Source organism: Macrotis lagotis, chromosome 3 (assembly GCF_037893015.1).
Source record: "Macrotis lagotis isolate mMagLag1 chromosome 3, bilby.v1.9.chrom.fasta, whole genome shotgun sequence".
Lineage (NCBI taxonomy): Eukaryota > Metazoa > Chordata > Mammalia > Peramelemorphia > Peramelidae > Macrotis > Macrotis lagotis.
The window spans coordinates 201007512-201032071 of NC_133660.1; the positions used below are offsets into that span (position 1 = coordinate 201007512).

The 24560-nt window shown below is 35.5% G+C and overlaps 1 long non-coding RNA gene across 1 annotated transcript in view; it reads left to right on the forward strand.

Annotated features, from left to right (window-relative positions):
- The window catches only part of LOC141516382 (uncharacterized), a 40598-nt gene extending 16545 nt beyond the window's left edge, over window positions 1-24053 (forward strand). Inside the window, exons 3-5 of the long non-coding RNA XR_012476679.1 lie at window positions 11431-11582; window positions 20637-20797; window positions 23923-24053. This is a non-coding gene — a long non-coding RNA (uncharacterized LOC141516382). The remainder of the gene's footprint in view (window positions 1-11430; window positions 11583-20636; window positions 20798-23922) is intronic.
- Window positions 24054-24560: the final 507 nt, after the last annotated feature.

The window sequence follows — 24560 nt, forward strand, 5'->3', positions numbered from 1 at the left end:
AATACATAAGAAAACTAAAACTCAGTAAAGTTGAATTTTCTCCCCAGGCCCAAACATAACCTCAGCCCCAAAGTCACACTGTTGGTCAATGACTTCTCCATGGTAGGAGCCAGATTTATTTTAAAAACAGCACTGATTCCATAATTTAAATATTTGGGTGAAAAGTAGTTAAATGAGAGAGACCATATAATTTTCTCAATGAATATGCCATTGCTGAACATCATATTTTTTAAACTCCTTATTTGGAAGGACTTTCAAAGTCAGTGAAAGCCAAGCACATTGATTTAGAATCATACTTTGGTTTTAGCCAAAGCTATCATTATACAATGTGATTCCTTGCCCAGTTCAAAAGACTTGATTCTGAATGGTAGGGCCCTCTTTCAGAATATAACATTTAAAAAAATAAGTTTTGTGACTAATGTGATCATTCAATACAATGGGACTAGGACATGCAAAAAAGCTGTCTATTCTCTTCTCATTCACCTCTTATCCTTTGACAATATGCTTTCTGGACCCAATATTCAACCAAAACTATATCATTTAAAAGGTATTTAAAAGGCTAGAAGAATAAAGGATGGTAATTAATGTATTTTTTTTAAATTGCATTCTGGAATAATAATCATATGTTCTTTACTCTATCAATTAAAAAATGCAGGGGGGGGGGCAAGCCAAGAAGGTAGAGTGGAGGTAGGTATTCCCACAAACTCTCCCCCAGACCATTTGAAATAATTTTAAAATAATGACTCAAGCCAAATTCTAGAGTGGTACAACCCATAGAAAGACTGAATGAAGCAATTTATCAGCGCAAGACAACTTGGAAGATCCATGGGAGAGATCTATTACACTGGGGTTACAAAAGGCCAAAGCACAGCCCTGACCATGCCTAAGTTAACAGGTCCAAATATCCAGAACAGACCCTGGGGCACCTAGGTCCCTGGGGTCGCCTGGGTCAGTGGCATCAAAGGTGGTTTCTAGAACTCTCAGCACAGGAATTGCCAAAGACAACTTGGAAGGTCAATAGGAAAACTGTAGCACCAGAGTGAGCATGGATCCCAGTCTAGCACAGGCCTCAACATAGACCCAGCCCCTCAAAGAAGACCTGGGGAAAAGGTCAAGAGAAGACCTGGGGAGCCAATTCCGGCAGCTGCCTCCATACTTAATTCATGGACAGTAAGGGGGTCAGGGGAGACTGCAGAAATCTCTCTACTATCTATCCCTGAGGCAGGACTCTGTTGCTTTGCCCAAACTCAGATCCAGGTCACAGTCTAGGACCCCAGTCTTAGTAAATGTAGCTTTACTGTCATTGTAGAACAGGGACCCTCCTCACAATTCCAGGGCATAGGGGAGTGCTTCTGGTCATTCACAGACCAGAGATCAGGCCAGGAGAGCAGTCAGAACCTCTCACAAGACCTTGGAGGAACTAAGGTACCTGAGGGGCTGTCCCTGAAAACAGTTGCAAAACTCTTCAATAGCTTGGAACAATTCATCCTTCACCCTGGAAGTAGAGCTTCACCTTAACAAAGAGTTCAAATCAAGTCACAGGCTGGAGAAATGAACAAACAACAGAAGCAAAAAATACTACAATGATTTTGGTCCCATGGAGAATCAAAATACACACCCAAAGTTTCTGTATCCAATGCATACAAAAAACTATAAACTGGTTTCAGGCTATGGATGAGCTCAAAAGTTTTGCAAAGCAAGTAAAGGAGGTAGAGGAAAAAGCATGAAGAGAAATGAAAGCATCATCAGTCTAATGGGAAGGGAGTGGGAAAGAAGGGTGGTAGAAAAATGTGCAACATAAATATGCATCATACATGATGAAAACCAAGTCAGAAGCATGGTAAAGGTAATACAAAAAATACTGAAAAAAAATAACATCTTAAAAAACAGTTTAGATCAAATTGAAAAAGCAGTCCAAAAAGTCAATGAGAAGAAAGTCTTAAAAAGCAGCATTGGCAAGATGGAAAAGGAGATATAAAAGCTCTCTGAAGGAAATAATTCCTTAATATTTGAAGAGAGCTAACGGAATCTGATGACTTTATGAGAAATCAAAAAGCAATAAAACAAAACCTAAAGAATGAAAAACTAGAAGAAAATGTGAAATATCTCATTTGATAAGCAAATGACCTGGAAAACAATTCCAGAAGAGATAATATAAAAACTATTGGAGTACTTGAAAGTCATGACCAAAAAAAGACCCTAGACTACATTTTTAAAGAAATTTCCCAGGAAAATTGGCTTGATATCCTAGAAGCAAAGTGAAAAAAAGAAATTGAGGGAATCCTCTGAACACCTCCTGAAGGATTCCAAAATGAAAATTGCCAGTAATATTACAGCCAAATTTCAGAACTCCCAACTCAATGAGAAAATATTATAAACTTTATGAAGAAACAATTCAATTATCATAGATAACACAAGATTTAGTAACTTTTATAATAAGGATTAGTAGGACTTGAAATATGATATTCCAGAAAACGAAAGTTTGGATTAAAATGGAGAATCAAATGCCCAGCAAAACTGAACAATCTCTTTCAGGGAAAAAAGATGGACATTCAATGAAATAAGGGAACTTTCAAACTTTCCTAATGAAATATCCAGAGCTAACAGTCTGATTTTTGATAGAGGACTCAGGCAAAGTATAGAGAAGTTGGATGGGAAGGACATCTTAAGAGGGATTTAATGATTCTGAACTGCTTGTGTTACTGCATGGGAAGATGATACTGATAACTCATATAAATGTTCTCATTTATTTAGAATATAAACTGTGCCCTAAGGCATAGAAGGGAGTTGAATTTGAAGGTATAACTTATTAAAATATGGAATTAATGGGGGGGAAGAAAAGAAAGTATGGGGGATAGGGAAAGAGAGGTAGAATGAGATATTATTTCATATAAGTGGCAAGAATAGGCTTTTGCAATGAAGTGGAAGAAGGAGAAGTTTATGGGGAGTGAATTAGCCTTCACTCTCATTGGAAGTGACTGTGAGAGGAAATGATGTACACACTCAATTGGGTAAAGAAATCATGTATAGGAGAGTAAAGGGATGGGAGAAAGGGGCAGGGCATGGAAGGGGACTGCAGGTGATAGAGAGGGAAGATCATGGAAGAGGGTAGTCAGATATAATACACTTTTAAGGAGGGATTGGGTTAAAGGAAAAAGTAAATAGAATAAATGGAGGTGGCTAGCAATGGCAACTATGGGAAAAAATATCAAAGCAATTTCTATGATGGACTTATGATCAAAAATGCTATCCATTTCAAAGAAGGAACTGATGATGTCTGAATACAGATTGAAGCAGACTTTTTTCCTCTCATTTTATTTTTCTTGAGGTTTCTGTTTCTTAATGGGATGGGGGGTGTCTATTGAAACAATATGTGTCTTGGCTATATATTTTTAACCTACACCAAATAACTTGCTTTATCAAAGAGGGGGAGTTGGGTGGTAGGGAGGGAGAGAATTTGAAACTCAGAATTTTGGAAGTAAATGTTTAAATTTGCTTTTGCATGTAGCTGGAGTAAAAAGAATTAAAAATAAAATGAAAAAGACATAACAACTGAAAATAAACACAAAACTTTCCTACAAGAGCAAAATGACTAGACATATAATAGTCATATAAGTAAGTCCTGAGGGTTTAAGAGAAGAGGAATGATCAGAATGGGATGAGAGGAGGAGAGTTAGCTCAATTTTGGTTCTGAAGAGTATTCATAGGAAGAAGTGGTAGACACTTCAGTCTAATGGGAAGGGAGTGGGAAAGAAGGGTGGTAGAAAAATGTGCAACATAAATATGCATCATACATGATGAATGTTGAAAAATTTTCATGACATATAATTGGAAAAATAAATTATCAAAACAAAAAATGCAGTGTTAATTGATACATCTTGATCCTTTGAAGTAGTCTTAAATTCTAATCCTTCTATTAATTGTCACAGTTGATGGTATCTTCTTAAACCTCACCTCTCTGAACCTATCCACTCAACTTGAGTAGCTATCATCAACTCCTCTTTTAAAATATTTCCTTTTTTTGAGACATTATATAATCTTTGTTTTCTTCCTATGTACTAAGTTCTCAGTCTCTTTTGCTGGATCATAAGCCATATCATGACCCTTAACTGTATACATTCTACAAAGTATAGATTTTCTCAACTTCTCTCTTTATAGTCTTCACCTTGAAAATCAGTTCTTTGAACGTGAGTTTAAGAAAATATTTGATGATAGTTCAATAATTTTTATATATAACCCCAGTCTCACCAGTGAGTTTCAATTCCACATTCCAATTTCACATTAGTCATTTTAAATTGGATACCACAGCATATCTCATTCTCACCATATCAAAAACATAACTCATTATCTCCCTCCCTCCTAACCTTCCTCTCTCTTCTAAATTTTACAATTTTGTTTTAAAGGCATTACAGCCTACCATTCTCCCAGTTATGTAATTTTAACGTTATCCTTTAATCATCATTCATCCTCACTTCACATGACCAATCAACTGCCATATATTTTATTATTTGGTACTTCCATAACATTCCTCACATACAACTCTTTCTACCTACTTGGCTATTTTATTTTAATACTCACCACATTTTGTCTAGATTATTAGAATAGTCTCCTACTTGGTGTCGTTGCCTGAAGTCACTCCTCATTCCCATTCATCCCTCATACTGGAAGTGAATCATAACCCCCAATCCCTGGAGACACTTAAAAGTAATGAAAGGTTATATAGTAAGATATCAGCAACATTTTAAAGTGGACTTGGGATCATAGAATTAGTAGAAATGTTAGAGGTCAAATGAAAACCATTCATTTTTTGGATGAGGAAACCAAGGTCTACAGAGATGAATGGTCTATCCAGAATCACAGAAGTAAAAGGTAGAAAAGTTTGGATTTGAAACCAGGCAATCTAACTTAAAATCCATTACTGCCTCATTTTCTTCCTTTGCATTGGGAAAAAATATTGAACAATGAGACCTCTAATGTTTTCCCTCCTAGGAAATCCCTGAAACTATACATTATAATCTAATTTTTTTCCTTTGTCTTCACTGAGTAGATGGTTGGATAAGATTACCACTATGATTTCTCTCATTTCAAGAACCTATGGAATGATATCTTATTTTCCCCAAGGCTATATTTTTCCTATAATCTTATCACAAAGGAGAAAGAGGGCAGAGATATGATGTGACAACCCCCTTTGATGACATTCCTTACTTTTGTATTTATAGGAAAATTGTATCAGTCTCTTATACAAGAAATAAGAATTTAAAATTTGAAACTTGTTATCACTAAATCAAAAAACATTTCAGATACTGAAAGGAACTGACAAGTCAAGTAACCTCAGAAAAGAAGAAGAATCATCATCACTGGAGATATCATAGTAGAATGCTGGGTTTTCAGTATAGCAGACCTGGCTTCAGATGGCCTGTCAATATGTATTGTTTTGTATACCTTTTCCAGAATCAATTGTCCCACCTATAAGATAGTGATGAAAACTATAACACTTATCTCCTGGACTTGTTATCAAAATCACATGAAATTATGTAGATGGTTTAGACATCTCAAAATATTATATATATATATATATATATATTAATAACACAAAATCCAATTTGTATTATTTCTGGGTGGAATTTTAATCTGAACTGAGAGAAATGACTTATGATAATAATGATATAATAATAATATTGATACACTGCTTTATACTTTGCACATTTTTTTTCTAATAACCTGTGAGGTAGGAGCTATTATACTTCTCATTTTAGAGATGAAGAAAACTGAAGCAGACAAATATAAAATGACTTGCTCAGGATCACACAGCTAGTAGGTGTTTGAATTTAGATTTAGTTGACTCAAAATTCAGTACTCTATGCATTTCACCACATAGCTGTAGATTTGAAAATCACAAAAGAAAAGAGAACTGCTTTAGAAGACTCTAGTTCTAACCTCAGTTCTTTTACTAACTAGTAAAGTGATCACAGACAAGACTTTTGAGCTCTTTGAGCTTCAATTTCCTCTTCTATAGAGAGGGCAATCTAGACTAGGAAAAATCTAAAATCTGGTATGTATCTCAGAATTATAAAAGTCTATGCTTCTGTGTGCAAAAACCAATGAAGAATTCTTTTTTTTTTTAAATTAAGTCCTACATGTTATTCCTGGGTGAATGAAGAATTAATGTTAGGGTTGCATGGCTTGGGAAAGACACAATCTCCTGGGTTTCAGTTTTTTTAATTGATTGACTGAAACAATTGGACTGGATAATATCCAGGGTTACTTTTGACTTTAAAATTCTTCGGTTTGACCTTTCCCTTACAGCTGAAACTCATCATGTTAATAAGATTTTGATTATGTATTTTTTCTTACAAATCTGGATACCTTTGAATCTTAGGTAATGGAAAAAATCATTAACAAATAGAAATATCTCAAATTCTCATAAATCCAGATGAAAAAAATGACACCATTATTTCCATTGCAAGTGACATTTTTCCAATCACTCAATCTCCTCACATACTCATCTTTCTGAAAGCCAGATTCTTATGTTTTCCTACTGAATGAGCATTTTTGGTGATAAAGTTTAAGTGAAGTGCTTTGACTGTTTTGGAAGCAGAAATAGGTGACAAAATATTTTTACACCTTAAAATTCTTTTGAGATATAGTTTGGCACAACTCACTTTAAAATGGCTTTAGCATTAGAGGAAGAGAATGTATTCAATCACTAGCAGAGAGATATCTCTAGGGAGTCTTATGAAATAAATTCAGGCTTAACAATGTTAGAAGAGAAAATCATTTTAGAATATGCTTCTTATAAAATGCAAATGGAATTTGAAGTTGTATGACTAGACTGTATCTATCCCTATGGAATTTTATATCTTTGTATTCTTTCCAGATTCCTAGCTCTGCTTCTTCCCAAGGAGTGTTCTGAGGTTAAAAATAGATGTACCTACCTTCTTAATGATATGTCCATCAGAACCTCCCCTGTGGGCACATGACAAGAATGTGTGTGAGGGTCCCAACTTTAAGAAGAGGACATATGTAGTACTTTGGATGTCAAAATTGTCTATTATACTTTAGCCTGCTTTTCATTAGTTTAGTGTAATGCAAACTTCCTCAATGCCTTGTCTAGGAGTGACAATTCTTTTATTTTATCTTCATTTTGGCTTTCTATTCTAATTTGATTCATGTACATTGATCCAACCTGCTCTCAGGATTCTCTCCCTTTTGCTAGCTTTTGGCAACTCCTGATTTGTATTAGAAAAGAGTGTAATGACCCAGAAATTCCCTATAAAAATAAAATCACCAGTTCAGGCTCTGTCCCAAGTACTCATTCTACTAGAGAAAGATGATATGCATATGCAAGTAAATTCAAATTAAATAAAACAATAATGACAAAGTAAAAACAAAGGAATCAGGAGATTGGGGCTGGGTGTGAGAGTAGGTCACATCATGAAAGGACTCTGCAGGAGATGGCAATGGATCTTGGAAATGAGAACATACCAGAAATATTAAAAAGGCTCTACAAAAATACAGACAGAGGATTTAATGACAAATTGAGAAAACAGTAAAGAGAGATCAGTAGGGTTGGACCATAGGCTTCATAATGGAGATGCAAATAATTGTGTAAAGATGGATGGAAATGAGTATAATGAGCTTTACATGACAGAGGAGTCAGTATTCTATCTTAGTAATAATTGGGAGCCACAAAAGGTATTTTTGGACAAGAGAGTAATAGGATCAGAATTGTACTGAAAGAAAATCACTTTGGTATCTATGTAAGGAACATGAATTAGGAAGGGAAAAAAGCTTGGAGAAGTTTGGACAGTCATTTTGGAGACAGATGACATGGGATTTGAGAAAGATGATTGTTAAACTTTCAATTTGAGCATTTGGACCTCAGAAATAGACAACAGTAACAAATCAGGGCTTGTATATTGTTTTGTGGATTATCTAGACTTAAGAAAGTGATGAAGAATATATTAGTCATGCAAATTGAAATCAAATGTGAGTCATGTATACATTTTTAGGAGTAGAATCAGTTATTAAACATTTACTAGCTTACCACTAAATCAGGGGGAACCAATTAAGATACTGTTGCAATTGTAATTCACTATGTGTCTTGCAAGACTCTATTCCAGCTCTTTGACCCCAAGTTTCTTCAACTATAAAATGATTAGATAGCATAAAAGCACACTTGAAATTCTAGGAATCATTTAATTCATAAATTGTATAGACAGAAACAGAATCTAAGTCAGCTTCCACATTAATAGGAATAATAGAGAATGAAAATCATTCTTGCCTTATTCCCTCATTGCATATGCTGAAGTTACTGTTGGACAATTCAAATAATCAGAAGATTGAAGGGTAGAGGTAGAAGAGAAATGGCGATGTGGGGAAGAAATGGGGAAAAATAAAAAATGTATCTATAGCTAAGAAGCTATCCCTCATCTGATTATATCCCTTCCTAATATTTACTGTCTTCTTCCTGTATAATACTAGGGCTATGAAACTGAGGTACATATGGCCTAGGGAGGTCTTAAATTCCACATTTCATTTCTCTCTTGGTTCCTATTCCAGCTCTCTGAACTACACCATCATACTCAACTGATTTCTTAACCTGAAATTTCCCTCAGTCTCTGTGGCCTTCTCACATCAGGACATTTCTCTGGTCCACGGCCCAGGATCTATATTTGAGGATGAGTGCAAGATGGTTATCCTTCTTTCCTTTCCCATTTCTGTCTCTGCCCCTGACTGCCTCCCTTTTCAACTTCCGAATGTGTATTGTTTTCTCCCCTGTGAATCGAAGTTCCTTGTTCCTTGAGAACAGGAGGACAGAGACTATAGAGATAGAGATAGAGATAGAGATAGATAGATATAGATATATAGAGAGATATAGATATAGATATGGATATAGATATAGATAGACATAGATATAAACATATATATGTGTATATATAGCTTGTTTGTATTAATATCTGTAGCACTTAAAAAAGTACTGTAATACAGTAAGAGTTTAATAAATACTTGTTGACTTGTTGATTATAATTAACCATCAAATTAAGTACCTGCTATTTTCTAGATACCATAATAGATACTTACGAACATGAAAATAAAAATGAATAGTCTCTGCCCATAAGGAGCATATACATTCTGGCTGGGGCAGGGGGAGGAGGGGAAGGGGAGAACAAATCCAGTCATTTGGCAAACTGTTACACTCTTTTCCTTTGTTTACAGTACTGTACTTGACTAAGCAGTTTAGGGAAAAAAAGTGCAATCACTTTCTCCAGAAAATAGGTGATTGCTGGACATTTTAATTTCTTGTTATTCACATTGCATTCTTCTTTAAGCAAATTATTTAAGTTTGTTTTTAGTGTGATTTTTTTTCTACTTGGAGATAGAAGGGACTTTGTGAAAGAATGAATGTTTATGATTGCTCATTTTTTTACTAAAACAGATTCTAAGTTCCTTATTAATGCAGGAGAATTACATGTATTCTAGGAGGGAGAAAAAAAGGGTAGAAGGGGTTGCCTAAGTAAATGAATGATGCAAACAGATGAGATGTGAGTGAAAGAAGAGTGGCTATTTAATAAAACTGATTCTAGTGCTTTAGAATCATGATTTTCAATATAATTATTCACAAAGTCAACAGACATTTATTAAGCATCTACCATGTTATAGATACTGTGCAGGGAATTTTTAAAAGGCAAAAAGAAATCCCTGCTCTCAAGAAGGTGAGTCCAGTGATTTTGTGTTTTATTATTCTGATCAGTCAATCAATAAACATTTTTAAAAGTACCAGTTATTGGTCTACCACTGATCACAAAATAATCCTTAGTCATTAAAGTAGAAGCCCCATAAGCCTAAATATAAGTATTTCAATACATTTCATGAATGTTTGGAGAATCTATCCAAGGAGTATCATTATGTATCTACCATATAGCCAGAAATATAATTTAGATTTCACTAAGTGAATTTGGTCTCCTCCCTCCATTTTATGAATCAGTAAGATTTAACTTTTTAAATTTTAACTTATAAGTAATGACTAAGAGAAACTGTATAGCATAAAAGGTAAAGGGATGGGTAGTGGGATCAGGAAGACTTGTATAAGTCCCAACTCTAACAGACTATCTATATGACCCTGACCAAGTTACACAACTAAAAGCAGCACTGCAAGGTTCTAAGTTATAGAATAGTTGCCAGTCTTCACTAAAAGAGAGAATTTCCTCATCTGGCATTCCCTACATCCAAGAAATCACAGATTGAGACAGGGAGACAGAAAGAGACAGGGACAGAAACATGAGTCAGAGACAGAAGCAGAGACAAAGAAAGATAGAAGGAGAGAGAGAGAGAGAGAGAGAGAGAGAGAGAACTAAATGTACACTGGTAAATTTAGTGATCTATTACAGATGACTTTTCCAGGCTTTGGTAGTGACTGTTATTAGAAGGAATGGGAGTAATATGTGTTTGTTTTTCAAAGAAATGTGGAAAGGAGCTTTGGAATCTGCAAATCAGCAGCTTAGTCATTCTCTTAGAGGGGGAAAAAGGGAAAAAATGCGATCTCAAAAAACTAGAAAAAATTTAAGTTAGGAAAGAAAGGCTCAAAAAAAGTAATTCATCATGTAGCTTCTTTTATCATTTTGAAAATGAGGGATAATATGAGCTGATTGCCTGAACTCACTTGTGTTTTACTCCTGATGATCAATTCTTTCTGTGGAAATGCCCCAAAAGTCTGCATGTAGATATACCTACATTTGAAAGTCTAATAAATAAAGCATGTAGAAATTAACACTCACAAGAACATGATCTAAAAAATCAGGAGGGAACAATCCTAGAGAATAGATAAGAAACAAAAAAAATTGTATTATATTTTCTTTTTTGCCCTTCTGTCTACTTCCCTTTCCTTTGATTTTCATGGTAATCTATCAGGGGGGCAGTAATTAAAGTAATTAAAACTACTTACTATAGGAAAATATGTAGTACTCTGAAAAGAACCTTGGACTAGAAGAGCCAGAACCCTTGGGGAGAAGCATAGGGATCCTAAGAAAGTCACTTAATTTCTTAATTTCCTCAACTGTCAGAAAAGTGAGAGCCAGCCATGGAGTCAGGAGGAACTGAGTTCAAATGTGGCCAAAGACACCACCCATGCGAATAGGCGAGTCAGTTATGTCATAACAGTTTATTTTTGTATAAAATGAGTTTAAAAAAGGAAATACAAACTATTCAAGAATCTTTGCCAAGAAAGGCCTAGATGGGATCACAAAGAATTGTACACAATTGAAAAAAATGACTGAACAGCTAAAAAAAAAAAGAAAGAATAGTTTTTATTCTTGAACTAATTAACTGACCAATTTGTTGTGAGGAAAAGGAGTGGTAAATTTCAAGTGTTGGAGACAAGCATGCCATTGTGATTTTAAATGATTGGCTTTCATATCCTATATATTATAGAATTTGCATTGTCCTGCTCATCATGAATTGAACTGAAATTTAACTGCAGCTGAAGAAACAATATTAAAGGAGAGAGAAGACAAGAAGCAGTCTGTGTTGGCAGTTTGGTCTGATGCAATGACAGGAATCCACTTAGGCAAACTCTATCTACGGTAATCTATAAATGAGTTACTCTCTGCTCTCAATAAGACCCAGGCATCTAGGACATTTAGTCTGCATTACACAGACCAGGCCTGAATGTTATCAAAGAGGATCACGCAAGTGGATTTTGTTCTGGCTCCTGATCCTGTAGGATCAGACTACTCTCCTGCTATTTATCACTAGCATGGTCCATGCCTCCTTATCTGTTTATCGCACATGATCTGGCTTTCTTCCAGTCACTAAGACAACATGATCTGGCCAATCTCCAGACACTTATTCAATAAGAGTTGGCCATTCTCCAGATTATTATCCCAATTTCTGCCTCTACCTATGTAAAATGTGGATACAATTTGGCTTTAATCTCTATCCTCTGTCTGACAATATTAGACCTTCGTTGCTAACACAGACCACATCCGCCTGTACTCAGGGCCTTTCTTTTTCATATGTTTGTTGTCAATGGTTTGGACCTTCTCTGGTTGCTTTGCCCCTTGGCTTCCTCAATTTCCACTCACTGTTAAAAAGTGTGGGGCAGGAGAAATCAAAGTATTTAGACTGAGAATCTATCTTAAATATCATATATTCCATGACTTAAATTTATCAAAATAGAAACTGAGGCCACAAGAGATGAAAAGAGTCTTCCACCATTTCAAAGAGTAATAAGAGACAGAACTAGGAGTTAAAAGTATAGTGGTTTGATTTCAAATGATGTACATATATGAGTAAAATTCATACATGTGTGAGTTTATATACTCACTAACTATATATGTATATATTTGTGTGTAATATATATATATATATATATAATTATATGTAGAGAGAGAGAGACAGACAGACAGAAAGACAGAGACAGTTATAAAAATCTTCATTTTATAGATGAGGAAAATAAGGCAAGCAGAGGCTAAATAGCTTGCCCAGATTCATACAATTAATTCACACAGTCCTTTCCTTAACTCTAGATCTAGTACACACACACACACACACACACACACACACACACACACACACATTTGCTGACTCAGAATTGAAGAACTTCTTGCAAAGTGATTTGATCTTGATCAAAGTGGCAGAATAGACAATCAAAGATGTTTATCTTTTAAAATTTTTAATCATCCATGCCAGACAGGTGTAGGGGAGTTACCACAATGCACTATGCAATCACAGGAGAGGAAAATGTATATGGCATAATGGCTAGGCATTAGACTTGGAGTGAAGAGAATCTGAGTTCAAATCCAACTACAGACACTAGTAGATAAATGACATAGCTGGTCATTTAAACTCTGAGCTTTAATCCCTTTCCTCATCTGTAAAATTGAGAGTGGTTGAACTTGAAGGACTCTATGATCCTTTTTAGCTCTTTTTGAATACTTACAGAATCCACATTTGCTACCTGACTTTGTTGGGTCATGAACCTATTTTGGAAGACTGTGATGAGAAGGATACCTACAACTTCAACATTTGCCACTATTTAGCCTGAAAGGAAAATGACAGAGCATCATTAATGAGACTCCTACACTAGTCCCTAAACATATCTTTCTTATTCCTGTTTCTGAACCTTTGCTTACAACTGTCTACTTTGCCTAGAATGTTCTTTTTTATTGTCTCTATCCATATGAAACTCTCCTATTTCTTCAAGGACCAATTCAAATTCTATATACTCTATGAAGACTTTCCTAAATACTTCAGGTCACATTGTTCTTTCCTTCCCTCTTCTCCAATTGTTGTAGCATTTCCTATGTATTCTACTTTATTTAGCATGTTCTCAACGTGACAAATGAACTTAAGCTTTTCTATTGCATTAGATCAGCTGTCTAAACCAGACTAGTCATCCAAGCAGACCAGGAATCTATCTCTTCCCATAGGATATTTTAGGTATGAGTTGATGTTTGTTCTTTATAATCCCCATCTAGAATAGGAGAGTCTGTACCACATTCCAAATAAATTTTACTATGCATATATGTAACTTCAAAAGTATGAAGATATCCTATATTCACTTAAAACTAATCACTCACCAACCATCTATTTAGAACTGACCATGATCCAGATACTGCATTAATTTCCCTTTAAAGAGAAGAAACTATATAACACCTAACACTGTCCTAATAAGCACTTTATATGCATACATACATGTGTGTGTCTGTGTGTATATGTATGTAACCTCATTTGACCCTTACAATAAATAACCTGGCTTGATATCATTATACCCATTTTTATGGAGATAGATAAATGATTTACTCAAGGTCTCTCAGCTAGGAAGTGTCTGAGACTAGATTTGCACTCAGGTTTTCCTAAATAAAGGTCAGTGCTCTATCTATTGTACCCTCTGGCTACCTCTAAATGTTAATGGTACAAAGGCAAAAAGGATTCCAGGAACTCATATGCTGATGTAAGATATGACAAGATGTCAATTAGGTAGCTAGGTAGCACAGTAGGTAGAATGTTGGCCTTGGAGGCAGGAAGACTCAACTAGTTCAAATCCAACCTCAGACACTGCTGTGTGATCCTGAGTAAATCAATTAACCTTGTCTGCCTCAGTTTCCTTGTCTGGGAAATGGACTGAAGAAGGAAAAGACAGAGCACTCCAGTATCTCTGCCAAGAAAACCCCAAATGGAGTCACAAAGTCTGAAACAATTCACTACTATTAGCAAACTATAGTGTTTGTGAGGATCATTTGAGCTAATATATGTGTGTGTGTGTGTGTGTGTGTGTGTGTGTGTACACACACAGTGGTGAGTAAACCTTAAAACACTATATACATGTTATCAAAATTGTGAACCCCATTCAGACTCAACTGAAGGACTTCCATTAAGGAAAATTCCACTCTTTGCTGAGGTTGTCCATTTTAATTTTAAGGAGATCTAGTTGTTTGAAGCTCTTTCTAACATCAAACCTTTCAGCTTCCATCACTGCAACAGGACCAAGAGTCAACAGAAATAAGTCTCATCATTTTTCCCCCTTGAATGCTCCAGACACCTGAAGGTTATCAATAATGTCCCCTACCCTTACATATTTTGTTGCTATTAGCTAAATATTTCCAGTTTTTTCAGTCAGCTCTTGTATGGCATGGACTCAAGGCCTTTAATAAAAAACAAAGAAACAAAATACCTTGATTGCCCTTTCCTAAAATCTCTCCAATGCCTTAAAATGTGGCATCTAGAACAGAATACAATATTTCAGATGTGGCCTTACCAGGGCAGAGTTTTTGTTATTATTTATTTGCTTTGTATAAACAAAAACTAAAATAAGCTGCCTTATAAAGCAACTCAGTTCTTGGTCACTAGGACATTCCAGATTAGACTGGACAAGTAGAGAGGATTCCTATTATGGCATGTAGAAAGTGATCTTTAAGCTCCCTTGGGAGATCTAAAAGAAGAAAAAGGACCTTAAAGATCATCCATTACAATCCCCTCATCTTACACATATGGAAATGGAAGCATAATCAAAAATTAGCAACCTACAACCTGTGACCCATTACTTGCTTGCTGCCTTGGGGAGGAAGGAGGGGGGGGAATAGAAAAATAATAGAAATCAAAAGTCTAGAAGAAGATGAATGTTAAAAGCTGTCTTTTCATGTAATTGGAAAATGTAAAATAAAAAAGCTAAAAATTAGTGATCAGTTATGGAATATTTACTATGTACTAAATACTATAGTAGGTGGAGATGGAAAAACTCAAAATAAATCAATCCCTTGACCTCAACTAAATTTTGTAGAGTGTCCTAAAATTTTTAGTGCATTTTTGAGCCATTAAAATTTTTGAGAGCCCCTGTATATAACACAAAGAAAGCAAATAGCTTTACCCAGGTTAATAAGTAGTAAAGCTTAGATTCAAACCTTTGTTCATTGATTCCAAATATAGTCTTTTAGCTACACCATGCTTCCCCTTCCAGTGCTGGGTTCCTTTATTTTGATTTGTTCTTCAAATGTTAATCTATATCATTAGTTCTAGATTTAAAGTTATATTCTTTTGACACAATATTAAGGTTGAAATTATACCAATATAATCAGGTGAAACTTTTTTTTTAAAGGTTTACTGAAGAATGCCTGGAATGTCCCACTGAGGAGGAGACAAATGTGGGTTTTTGGAAGGAAAAGGCACATTTGCTCTTTTCTTTCTTATTCTTTTCTAGGCTAACATTTCACATGTTCTTCACTCATGACATATTTAGTACAGAAGGCGTCTTTCTCTTGAAAAAAGCATTAGAGGGATCATCATAAATTTGGCCATAAATAGAGCAGAACCCAAACAACTCTCAGTGATAATGGAGAAGATAATGGAAGTCAAATACTTCCATGGTTCATGTCACTGAGCAGGATTACTGAACTAGGCAATCCAAGAGATTCTAAGGAATGTTGCCTGTGGCTTGTACGTAAATATAGTGAGGACAAGAAACACCCTCTGTGAGAGGTCTGGAATTTCACTCCCAAGAGTTTCATGTAAATGGGTCAAAGAGAGTCTGATGCTAGATGTTCCTCACTTGCTATGAGAGTTGGGAGACAAGGTTACATGTTAGGTCTTTTTCTGATCGTTCTGGGCCCATACCAAGTCATTCTTTCTCCCCACATTTTAATAGACTCTTGTGCAGGATAAGAGTAATAAGTTCATACAGGTCACATACCAGACTCATCAGGGGTCTGAAAGGATGATTGACTCAAGTGAAGCATGGGAACTTCTTTAGCTATAAAGGAAGCACCATGTAGAGTAGCAATTTGGTTTAGTGGATAAGAGCTTACAATCAGAAAAACCTAAACTGAAATCTTTCCTCTGACAAACAAGTCACTTCTCCTTTCTTCTCCATTTCTTCATCTGCAAAATATGGAGAATAGCAAATGTAGTGCCTATCTCACAGAACTGTTGTAGCTTATTCTATCCTGAATACCAGCTATTCTTATTGTGCATTTGAAGTATGACCAAAATAACAGGATGGATTTTCCCCATTGCTTAATTTAAGCAGACTCATCACTTTAGAAAAACACCTTATATAAGATTTTTCAAGGTCCAAGGTAAGGATTAATGGGAATTTATTTTTAATGGAAAAATGGTTAAAAATGATGTTAGCAACTTTGAGCTTTGGTACTTACATTTATATAGAAAATTTAACATTAGTAAAGTTCTTGAAAAGTATTACCTCATTTTATACTCACAACAACTTATGGATGTAGATGCTATTTTAATCCCTATTTTATAGATCACTAAATTTGAAGCAAAAAGAAGCTAACTGATTTTCCAGCACCATATTGACAGTTTATGAATTATGATTTGAACACAGGCCTTCTTGGCTTCAGACTGAACCTTCTATTCACTTTGGCACTTAATTGCACACACATGAAACTTCTATGTGATGCCAGCACATTTAAATAAAAGGAAAAAATTCTCATCATATAAATTGTATTTACTAGACCCTAACATATCCTAAAGTTATTATCCCCCCCTGCCAAACTCCTAGGAAAAAAAATGCATCTACTTTCTCTTTTTTCACCCATTTCATAACCCTTCATAAGGTTGCTTCTGATTCATTCAACTGTAACTCTCTGAAGTTATTAATGATTTCTTAATTAACAAATTAGATACTCTTTTCTTTGAACTCATCGTCACCATCCTCAATCTAACTGCATCATCATCATCATCATCCTCATCATCATCATCCTCATCATCATCATCATCATCATCATCATCAACCTAACAGTAGAATTCTGATTCTATCTTTCCTTTTTCTTAAGATTACTCTCTCTTGGACCCCCTCCTACCTATATGACCCTTTGCAGGATCTTTACCCATACCATGCCCCCTAACTTTAGATGTTGCTCAAGATTCTGTCCTAGGTCCTCTTCTTACTTTATACTCTTTCTTTGGTAATACCATATGCCCTGCATGGGTTTATTGGAAGGCAAACAAGTAACCATCATGTATCAAGGACTTACTTTATACCAGATAATGTTCTTTATGGAAATACATATAAAACCAAGGAGAAAGAGAGCCCTTGACCTCAAGTTGCTTACATTCTAAGCGTATGTATACATACAAGGGTATGGTTGAGAAAGAAGTTAAGAGAGAGAGAGTAGTGGAACCCAAATTGAGAAAAAAATAAATGATTTAATAGGGATAGCTTGGATACTTTCCTTAAAATGAAGCTTCTGGGAGGAACTGTTCAATGAAAAGAAAGAACAGAAAGTTGGGGGATATGGGGAGCCAGTTGAGGAAAACAGGATATATCCCTGCATATAAAGTCTGATTGAGATTAGTGATGAAAGCATTTTCTGGAGGAGGAAGATGAGAAGCTGCTGATGAATAGTGGAAAATGAAGTGCAAAGGGTCAAGAGTAAAGTCTGACTCTCTTCCTAACAAGTTGAAAATTTTGCAATTTCCAAAGCTATTTATTCAAAGCTATATATTCTTGCATCTAATTCATTCTCTCTACTCACACAGCTATTTGCCTTTGTTTAAACCCTTATCATCTCAAAAGACTTATTGCCACAGCCTCCAAATTGGTTTCTAATTTCCTCTCATACACTGATGTCATGGTTCTTACTATGCCACCTCCTTGTTTGATCCACTCCATTGATTTGCTATTGCATCTATAATCAAACATACCCTCCTCTGTTTAACTTTCACAACCTGGACCCAAGCTATCTTTGTAGGTACATTGGAAATCTAGTCAATCTTATCTTTTCCCTTTTCCTCCCAATAATACACCATTTCCATGTCTTTCATATGTAGATCCCATATACCTGGAATGACCTCCTTCTTCACTATGACTACTTGTGTTCCAGTGAAATTTATAACTGCTCTAAGACTTTGGGGACCTCTGATATATACATTTATGTATGTATACATCTATATGTACATTTACACATGCACATATTCACATACCTGCATAAAAGTATACAAATGAATGGTCCTTAGACTTTTGAGACATCTGCTATATGCATACATGGGTATATATAGCTATACACATATGTTTGCATGAATACAGGTTGTGTACTTAGTATTATGGTAAACAGAACATTTGACCTGAAGACAGAGAGACTTGAATTCAACTAATTTTTCAGACACTTACTATCCATATGACCTTGGGCAAGCCATTGAACCTCTTCCTGACCCAGATTCCTATTCTATTAAATTGGGGATAAAAGCTATATTAACATCCATTATTATGAGGTATGAGATAGCATTTTATGTGTGTTTTCCTAACCTTAAAAAACTATATAAATTCAAGTCAACTAGCTTTATAATCTTCTTATATTCCTAAATTCACTGTCATCTCTCTCCCACTGCACCCTACCCCACCGCCACCCCCCATTAGAATGTAAACTCATTTTGAATTGGGACTTTTTTCATTCTTTCTTTTTGTATTCCCAGTGCCCAGCACAGGTCTTGGCCCAGACTCAGTGCTTAATGAATCCTTATTGATTTATTGAATGATTGAAGGCAAATAATCAAACTCTTTTTCATGGAATTAACCTTGGAGGTGGATGTCATCACTCCACTGCTATTTTCCCTTCACTCTCTTAACCATCCTAAAGAAAGAGAGCAATCTCAATTAGAAAGTAAGTTTAGTGTTGAGGAGATACAGAACTACCAAAACAGCAACAACAAAAACCATTGATTGTGGCTTTAGGAAAATCTGGACCTTGAGGACCTCTTAGTTATATGCTCTTTAGCAAGTCACTAAACCTTTGCAGTTTTCTTATGCCCTATTACTTATCACACACTCATAATTCAGCAACATTGACCTGTTTACCATTTATCATCCACATAATCATCTTCTATAAGCATGCTATGTACACACATACACACTATAAGCATGCTATGTATACACATACACACAGCTATGCTTCCTTACCACTGCTTCTTAGTTTCCCAAGCTTCCTTCAAGAATAAGTTCAGGGACGGCTAGGTGGCGCAGTCAATAGAGCACCAGCCCTGGAATCATGAGTACCTGGGTTCAAATCCAGTCTCAGACACTTAAGAATTACATAGCTGTGTGGCTTTGTGCAAGACACTTAACCCCATCACCTTGCAAAAACTAAAAAAAAAGAGTAAGTTCAAATCCCACTTTCTGTAAGAGGTGTCTTTCTTAGTCCTTAATATTATTCCATTTAAGTATATTAGGGTAGCTAGATAGTACAGTGAGTGGAACACTGGCCCTGAAGTCAGGACAGGGTTTAAATTTGACCTTAGATACTTAGGAGCTGTGTGACCTTAGGTCTATTGCCTCGCATTCAGGACTCTTTCCAATCATCTTGATTCATACCCAGATTGCTCTGGGAGGAGAAAGTGAGGCTAGTGACATAGTACAGCCCCTTTCACTTAAATCCATAACATGGCCTCCCTGATGTCATAGTTTTCTGCAAAAATAAGGACAAACCACCTCATCCTATGAGGATAGTCATAGAACTCTTATACTCCATACTCTGGTGAGTGGAAGACCTGGAATCAGGAAGACTCATCTTCCTTAATTCAATTCTAGCTTCATACACTAGCTCTTTAACCCTGGACAAATCATTTAACTCTTTTTGCCTCAGTTTCCTCAATTATAAAATGAACTAGAGAAGGAAATGGCAAACCATACCAGTAGTCCATTGTTGACAAGAAAACCCCAAATGAGGTCATAAAGAATTAGTTGCTACTTGAAACAAGTGATTAACAACATTCCATTCTCATGTATTGCCTCTGAGATTGTTTCTTTTCCCTAAGTATATAATTTATGTACATTATATTTGGTGTCCCCATTAGAGAGCAAGGATTTTTTTTGCCCTTCTCTGTATACTGAATGCTTGACAAAGAGTTTTTTATAATGTAAATGCTTAATAAATAATGATTGATTGATTGACTAATGGTAAACTCTCAATAATCCACACTAATGAAAGGAGGAGGAGAAGAAATAGCAGGTATAATCATTTAACATTTGAAAAAGTTTTATTTTAGGGATATTTTTGCACCTAACATCCATCTTTGACTTTATCTCATGTACAAGGAAATCACAATTTTAAAACTGCCTGAAGATCTTATTTTGAGAAAATTGTCTAGTTTGCCCTTGTTCATTTTTCCCTGTTATATCAATCCAGGTCTCTCCTCATATATCCTTGTCTCCCATGGAGATACAAGAGATGACCTCTTAGACTAATGGAAATCATCAGACTAAGTAGACCTTTCCTCTCTCATGCTTCACTGCCAAGGCATCTGTCTGACTCACAGTTTTCCAGGATGTGTGGGGTGAAGGAAGAAGGTAATTACATGCTTTTTGTTTGTTTGTTTGTTTAAAAAAATCTTTCCTGGGAATTGGGTCAGGGTGGAAAGAATGGAAATGACTCCAATTACTGAAATCACACTCTCCTAGAATGCCCTTTTCTCTCCTAGCTTCTGTTGGTGTTTCTGCTTTGTGCAAAATATACTCACAGAGAAGGTAAGAAGTTAGGGAAACAACAATCAAAGCAAAGTAACAAGCTACCTTGGATCCTCCAGGCAATATGCACAAAGTGAACAATCTCACAGATAATAAAGAGAGAGCATGCCTGTCTTCTCTCAACTGTCTAGACATTTGAGTAACCTAGTTTTATAAAGCTGATAGTAAATTGAATCTTTAAAAAGAATTATATTTTTTCAGTCATCAAAACCTATTTCCTCCCCGCTCCCCTCTAACTGGAAAAAAAAAGAAAGAAAAAGAAATGAATATCTAATCAATTCCCTTATTGGCCATATCCAAAAACTATGTCACATTCTGTATCCTGCTCTTAAAAAAAGATTGTTCAACCTTAATAACTATTTATTGAATGATATAGTGTAAAGGCCTTAGTGTTATGTGAATTGATATGGCCTAATAACACATCAAGATGGTGATGAGTTTCTCTATGTTAGCTAGGCTAGTTTTCTAATGGTGAATACATAATCCACAAATTAGATACTTCTTAATCTTGGCAGAACGAGCTAAATCTTTCAGAACCTAGGATCACTTCGACACTACAGTGTTGCTAAAGAGGAGTGCTCTCACTGAAATTCAAAGTAATGGGAAGGATTTTTGTCGGAGTACATACACACACATCCCCCTCTCCACTAAAAAAATTAATTAAATAAACACTGTGAACTAAAAACACATATATCCCTGATTATTACATATGATAAAATGGTAGTCTAGCAAATTAGTTTAATAATATTTACATCTTGTACAAGTGTTTCAGGTGGATAATGAGTTAAACCCAGAATTAAATAGGAAATTAAATAGCATTGCATTTAGTGTTTTCAATGATCCTAAACTTCACTCTATTATAAAATCCCAGGTCTTCAATAATGATGCTATATAATGATAATTAATGAAACAGTACAATAGCTGATTAATTGAAATTATGAATAACCTAAGTTACTCACTATCAAAAGCCCAATGGCCAGAAGCAGCTTAAGATGTGCTGCTAAAAACCACTTGCATAAAATGAGTGTTTTGAAAGGCATAGTACAGAAATATATGAGTAGGAAAGGAACTGGGAAATCATATGCTGTAAGAAGGATAAGAAATGAGAAAAAAGCAGCAGACAATGGTGCCCCCTGTGGTTCTAAAAATATAGGAGGAAAAACCTTTAGAGACTTGTCATGTGGACTCTGGAGAAGTGAAGGGAAGTCATCAATAAACCTCATAAAGATGGAGAGCCATGGAGGTAGTAGAGAAGGGAGGAAGAGATGCGATCTAAATTGATGGAAGAAGACCTCACAACGTTAAGTACCAAAATAAAGTTAATGAGTTAGAAATAGCACAATACTGTAGATATCTAAACTTAAATCTTAGTCATGGACTGGGTGACTGGAAGCAAATAACCTCTATGAAACAAAGTTTCCTCAACTACAAATAATAATATTTGCTTTATTAACCTTATAATTTTGTTTTAAGGAAAGATATATAGTTATCTGTGAAATACTATGCAAATGTTAACTGTTGTTATTATTACCAGCAGCAGCAATATGCATGGTCCTGTACTAACTGTGAAGAACATACGGATTTTTCCAAAGGAAGATTAAGTGAATGACAGATATCACAGAACAGCCCTCTTGAATGGCAGTCAAGGTCTTTTTGTTCTGCCCCAATCCTGCGGCCTTACCTAGTCCTCTTTGGACCCATAGTATGAATTTGTAAGGTGGCTGGCTGAAAGTTGGGACACATTCTATAGCCATGAACCAGAGCCAAGTTAACTAACCCATATGGGGACTGCGCCCCAAACCTTGACCTCATTAGTACTCTACCCTTATGAACTAAGTTCCCTGGCTTAATGCTCATGTACTATTTTAAGATGTGCAGAAGGTAATTAAGGCTCACTTTGCAGCCTCCAGCTCTGACAGGCCAGTGGGGAACGTTCATTACTGCATTGCTTGGCAGTCTGGGCTTCTCATCCAACTGTTCAACATCCATCCCTAAGTCCTAACTCAAGGTGATTTATCCTTAAAGCTGAAACTCTCAGCCTTTCAATCCCTCCCTACTTAACATACAATTTGAGCTGCTATTCTAAACTGTTCCTGGAGAAGAAATGATAAAAGGAGAAAAAATTAAAACCACAATGAATGTCACAAAAATCCCATGGCTTGTGGCTGTCTTGTTCTGAAACAAAAGATGTGCCTCTCCACACTATTTGCCTTCATCGAGAAGCTAATCCAACATTTAGATAAATATTTTCTTTCCTACTATTATTCATTCTGGAGAACCACACAGATTCCAATTTCTGCCAATCATCAACAGATGCTCTCCTCCTTCCCTGCATGAATGTGATTTCTGTGTAATGATTATTCCCAGAATCCCAGATTTCACACATTGTTCTATTAGTTTACACCACTGAGCATACCCTCTGTGCTGAAGCCTTTATCAGACATACTTCTATTTCTGCACAGTTTATCAAGTAGATTCTGAGTGTTCGTGAGATCTACATTGGTCAGGAAAGCCCACTAACTTATGCAATCATGAACTTGGTGACACTGAGAAAGGATTTGCCTACTCCTTCTGTCAGGATGCCATCCTTCTACAAGACAAATATCCTCATGGCTATCTAAATTGATTTCTTAATAGAGAAGAATAATAGACAAACCCTAGATATTTGTAAATTAAAATATAGATAAATTAGTTCAAATAATAAATCCTCTGAAATGGCCACACTGTGACACTGCAGGCATCGACTGGACTTGAGTCAAAAGCCATATTTTATATAATCTTAATTTTATAAGGTCCAAATTTGGATACATTCAAGTAATTATCTATAATAATCAAACCTAGTTATAGCACAGAAAAAGGACAGAAATGGGAAAAGATAAAATATTACATTTAAGTATCAAGTTCAACCATGAATGAATCAAAAAATCACTTCACTTTTTGTTTTCCAGACTGGAAGTCTAAGCTTATGGACATAAGCAATATTAAAAGAAGAAAATACACTAAACTTGGAGTCAGGAAACCTGGACTCTAGTCCTACTTTTGTCATCAAGAATCATCTCCTTGAACAAATGATCTGACCCTTATCCTCTATAAATACAAATTTCCTTACTTTTGAAATTAGATATTTGGAGTAGATAGATACTAAAAGTAACTCTCATGCTCTATTCTCATAATCTTATAGTTTTCGATGACTTAGTTTTCCCAAGTGTAAAATAATGCTATTGAAATAGCAGACTTTAGAAAATCTTTTTAGATTTAAACCTAGGCTCCAAGATGACTGTAGACATCCTTTATAAAAGAAAGGTTATATGATCATGTCATAACTCAAAACATAGGAGGAAGCTTGGTATGATACAAAGAACAATGGTCTTAGAGCAAAGAGATTGGAGATCAGGAGTAACAATGTTGGATGACATTGATGTAGGCCTTTCAGGTTGGTAAAGAATTTTATAAATTTTATAAATTGATCTCTTTTGAGTGTCATAGGAACTCTGATACTGTCTACTGTCCCCATTTTATAGATGAGGAAATAAAAAGATCAATTGACTTACCCAAGATAATACAATTAGTAAGTAGCTGAGCTAAG